The 5341-nt window shown below is 38.3% G+C and overlaps 1 pseudogene; it reads right to left on the bottom strand.

Moving 5' to 3' along the window:
- Positions 1-4308: 4308 nt before the first annotated feature.
- LOC101663334 lies at positions 4309-5051 on the bottom strand (annotated as a pseudogene).
- Positions 5052-5341: the final 290 nt, after the last annotated feature.

Raw genomic sequence — 5341 nt, 5'->3', positions numbered from 1 at the left:
TAGCTGAACCTTGGTTGAGGCTGCTTGTTTAGAGGGTGTCTGATGAAAGCGGGCCGAGAACCAGCATATATTTGGTATGTCAATGCTTCCCTTGTTTTCATATGACAGATATTAATTTGATAGGCAAGGATCTGCCCTTGTACGGAATGTTACAGAAAAATTTCCCTTAACACTCCCCCCCCCCCCCCCCCCCCCCCCGCTCAATGTAAACAGTTCAATCAATTAAGAAATCAATTTGTATATTAACAACTCATGGATTGCAGGCATCATTTTGGATTATCTTCTCATAAACTCCTCATCTTAAGGGTACCATAAGTTCTATGTCATTAGATAAATCATTAATGTTAGCAATGCACAAGGGGATGATTGACAAGGTTTTTATTGTTGGTGGGGTTTTTTGGTGTTTTTCTTTCTTTGATTTTATTTTGTTGTTGACATAATATTAACCCCCCAAGTAAACCAGTGTTCATAACCCATGGACAAGCAGATGGATTCTCGTCTCCCACTTAACTCTAGCCCAAATCCAAAAATAGTCAGCTCTTATAACACGGCCCTGCTTGATACTCAATTCAAGAAGGGATAACTACAGATAAGGGTGCTACAGAAAAGTGTGGTGAAGAAAGCAGATGGTGCTAGCCTATCCATTGGAATAGTCTCTGGGGTCTTAAAAGCTTATATACATACAAGAAGACATACAAGTGAGCTGTCAACTAAGTCCATATGGAAGAAACACACCAGCCTTTGTGATCCAAAGATGCTGATAACAAAATCCAAATATGATGAAGGAAAAAGTGTCAGAGCTTAAATTGTGAACACCCAATTTGTAAAGGCTATGGAGGAGAGTGGGAACCCAAAATGTATCTTCAGAATATCTAGTCAGGTTTACCTCTCGCAGATCCAATGTGATAAGCTAGGAATTCAAACAGCTTTACTATCAGAGATGATTACAAACTTGATTATGGTGGACCCAAACCTGGTATAATATGATTGTGTTAGTCTGGGTAAAATAGAGAAACAAATTCATAGACATGCATGTGTGTATAAGAAAGAGTTTTATATAAAGAACAATTATACATTAAGAAAATTTCCCATCCTAGTCCAGATCAAGTTCCTAAGTCCAATATTAGCCCATATGCCCAATACGAATCTTTAAATTCCCCTTCAGACTCATGCAAAACAGGTGATGATGTCAAATTCAGGAAGATCACAGGCCAGTGGGTGGAAAATCTTGTGCATCCAGTGGCATTGGAAGCATCTCAGCATTGGCCAGGGTCTCCACATGTCTCCTCCAGCTCCAGGGCTCTAGTGCATCACCATGTGTCTTGTCAGCAGGAAGACAAAGCAGAGAGTGTATCTGGCCTCCAGTGAGTATCTCCTTCGTGCCTCCAAATGAGGTCATCAAGCTGTGACCTGATTGACAGGCTAGACTCCACCCCTTCGTAGGTTGACAATGATACTTGGTCAATTGAAGTACCATTTGACTCAATATGAATTTTCTCTGAGCTCAAATGTTTCTCACTTGGTCCACCACAGAAATTTCTTCTCTGGCTTTTTAAATAGTGTTAGTGCTCTTTTCTTTCTTACTCTTTATTTTTATCTTTTTCTTCTTCTTCTTATGTTCTTTTAGCTTTGTTTTCTTTTTCTTTTTATTGTACCTACTTATTTACCCAGTTTGTGAAGCACAGGAAGAGTGAATTTATAGAGACAATAACTGATGCAATCGTTTTATCTGGGAAAGGAGGTTGGACATATCAGGAGAATTGGGAGGAAAAAATAAATGTGGAAGGAGGAACAGAAAACATAATTGATTGTGATAATATAAATACAACTCTTTTTAAAAAGTGATTTAACCATGAAAGTGTATGATATGTGAATTATATGTCAATAAACTTTTTTTAAAAGTAAAAGAAAACTATATCCTTCAGGAAGTCCTACATGTAGGTGATTTCTCATACTCAGTTTTATATTAAACCTGGATTTAATATGAATGTATCCATAGAGGGTTTAGGTTTAAATCTTTAGAAAAATATGGAGTATTTGATACAATATTATTAATAAAGGTAAAAATAATAGTATTTTTTGAATACTTCCTATGTTCCAGTAACTATGTTAAGTGCTATACATGGATCATTCCCAAAAGTAGTTATTGTTGTAATCATTTCTGTTTTATTAATGAGCTAAGAAAGGAACTACAGTTTAAATAATATGTGCAGGACTTTCAGCTCATTAAGTGTGCAGCTAGTATTTGATCAAGACAGCAAAACTCCTGCTTTTCATCAATGTTGAATGATTACAAAAGAGACTTGTGATCCTCTAAATAATATTTTTGCCACTAACAATGATCTATGCCTACATTGATGCACCTCTACAACTAATCTGGGAAACAGTATTTTTGAACTAGAGAATAATTATTCTCTTAAGTTATGAGTGTGCAAAGCAAAGTTAAAAGACAAATAAGACCCCAGGGTTTTACAACAGATCAGTGAATGTAATAATTTAAGTTGGACTGTTTTTTTCCAAAATGGATGATTTAGTCACCTAAGAGTAATAGAATTAATCTGAGTATGGGTACAGAGACCAATGGAACAGAATAGAAAACTCAGAAAATATTCATCCACCTACAGACAAGTGATCACAGAAAAAGCATCAAAATCATTAAATGGGAAAACATTTAACAAATGGTGCTGGAAAATGCGTCTCCATCTGCAGAAGAATAAAACAGGACCCATACCTCAGACCATGTACCAAAAATGACTTCAAGGTGCATCAAAGACATACATATAAATCCCAGAGCTATAAAAATCACCAATGAAAAATAGGGTTAAATTTAGTAAAAAGATAGTCCAGGAATTGCAAAAATCATCTTTATCAATGACATAAAACACAAGGGACTAATTCTTAAAATATATAGAAAATTGCAATACCTCAATAATTAAAATAAACAATTACTAACCCAGTTAAAAAGTGGACAGAAAACACAAACAGGCTGTTCATCAAAAATGACATCCAGAAAAAAGCTGGCCTTGAATCTACCCTGAAAAGACACACAAGTCTTGCCTGGACTGAGGCTGTAGAGAGCTCATGCTAAGCCACTCTATGGTCTCATTCTGTGAAGACACTGCCACTTCTGTCACCACCTTGGGCTGCCAGTCTCTTCATCCGCAGAACCCTTGCAACTGTAATTTGGGCTTGTACACCTTCAGAATCAACTTGATGGTGGTGAGTACTGTGACCTACCAGAGTGAATTCTCAAGGCAAATTAAAACAAGGAATTTGCTAGGATGAAGAATGATGGATCACTGTTCAGTTGGAGTTCACCACAAATGAGTGCTGTAAAGCACACTATATGGTCTTACAGACTTCAGGACATTGCAATAATTGTCATCCAATGATATGCTTTTACTTCTCTTAGAACTGGAATGACACTTTCTGGGAACAATACAAGCTCTTATCGTCAGGTAAAGGTTTACATTGACAGATTTGAGGAGTTGTAGAAGTCATGTTGTGACTCGTTTAACATATGTAAAGAACTAACCAAAAGTTTTTGCATATACAGAAACTCCAAATGAGGTCACTAGGTTTCTGGTGGTTTACATTTAAAATTATGCAAAGGAACACAGTCTGGAACCATATGCATTTTTTTTAAAAAAGTTTTTCTTTTTATAATGGGCTTGTGGCATTCCCTGGTATTAGGGCTACACTTAGCTGTCCCCCAGGGAAGTGGGACAAGATTAGCTGAGTGATTTTGGGACCAACTCGATCTGAACTTACCCTGGCTGCACTCCTATGTCATGCTTGGCTCTCTTGCACAGCTTTGTCATGGGTAAATATTCCAGGGGCTCCCAAATGGCTGAAAATTAGTGACTAATTATCTTGGTTACCCACACTGGCAGACAAGGAGCTGGGGAGAGGTGGAAAGGGGATTGCTGATATTGTACTTTCATCCCTGGCTAGGGATGGAGAATGCAAGAGCAGGGTGGATAGCAGAGAGGGGAATTCCAGTGTGAGGTCTTGTAGCTAGTTTTTATAGGCTCTCTGTGAGCCTGGAATTACGACCACCTTTAGACAGCAGCCTGGGGAAACTACTACACATTGCAAGTCTTTTATCTTGGGTGTAGGAAGGGAGGGCAGACACTGTACCACTAGGTCTGGGGAGAAATTAGTGGAGTCCAAAGGCAGCCTCAGTAAACCTAAAGTGTTTCAGTGAGTTCCGGAATTACTCCATGGCCAAAAATCACAGGAGGAGGTCTGAACCAGAACCTTGTACACTGAATCTATTTTTATCACCCAGCCTGCCAATATTGGCCTCTATACCGCTTGATTTTCTGAGCTAACAACAGGAGCAATGGCATGTGATTCCACCTGGATGCCGTCTTGACTCTTCCTCCCCCTCTCTTTTTCTTTTTGTAGTTGCCCTAGGTTAGCCATTTCATTATGTCTGAACAACTTAATGTCACTACGTGATGCCTGTAATATTTTCTGGATAACTAAGAAGAAAGCTTTATGTACAAACAAAATGTCCCCTCTCTTAGAGTAAGCAGCAATAGCACAATTGTTGAAAATCCATATGAGTAGATAATGGCCTCTTCTGTCTCCATAAATTTTGCTAGGCAATATCCCAAATCCAACTGCATATCAAAAGTACCATAAAATCCTTTAGGTCTACAAGTGCTTGTGCGATACGTTTTAAGAAATGCCAATGATGCTGCTTTTACCCTAGGGTTATCCAACAATCCAAGAAAATTAAATGAGGCAAAGTTTATGCATTCTCTTCCACTCACCACATTTTTGTGCCTTGGAGGACCTGAAACAATGGGGTAGTTTAGAGCAGGATGGTCTTTGGAGACAGGAGGAACAAGTGGTTCTCACTGCCAGTCTTCAATTTATTCTTCCTTTTCATTTACTGTGCGAGCTGATCATTCTGGCAATTTAAAAGTTTTAGAGAAAAGAAGTCTAATTATCCAGAGTATTAGAATTCCTTCCGAAATAAGATGGTAAGCAGGATCCTCATAAAGTGCCCATACCATTTCCACCAATACTCACTGCTCCATGCCAGCCAACATATTTGCTCCAGGGGCTTCCTTCAGGAAGGCAGGCCACTGAATGTTTTCAATAAGTTATACCCCCACCTAGATATTTCTTTATAAATAGTTCTGGGGATATACTTCATCTAACATACAATTTAATCATTCAATCATATTAGTAAAATTTGTACAATCATCACCACAATCAATTTCAGAACATCTTCTTCTCCTACTCATTTTTAGTAGCTCTGCATTTCCCCCATCCTCCCCTGCCATGCCAGTAGGAAATTATCAATCCAGTTACTGTCTCTATAGAT

The sequence above is a fragment of the Echinops telfairi genome, unplaced genomic scaffold (genome assembly GCF_000313985.2).
Source record: "Echinops telfairi isolate 266 unplaced genomic scaffold, ASM31398v2 ScPeMD7_44;HRSCAF=162, whole genome shotgun sequence".
Classification (NCBI taxonomy): Eukaryota; Metazoa; Chordata; class Mammalia; order Afrosoricida; family Tenrecidae; genus Echinops; species Echinops telfairi.
This window is presented reverse-complemented; position numbering and strand designations above follow the sequence as displayed.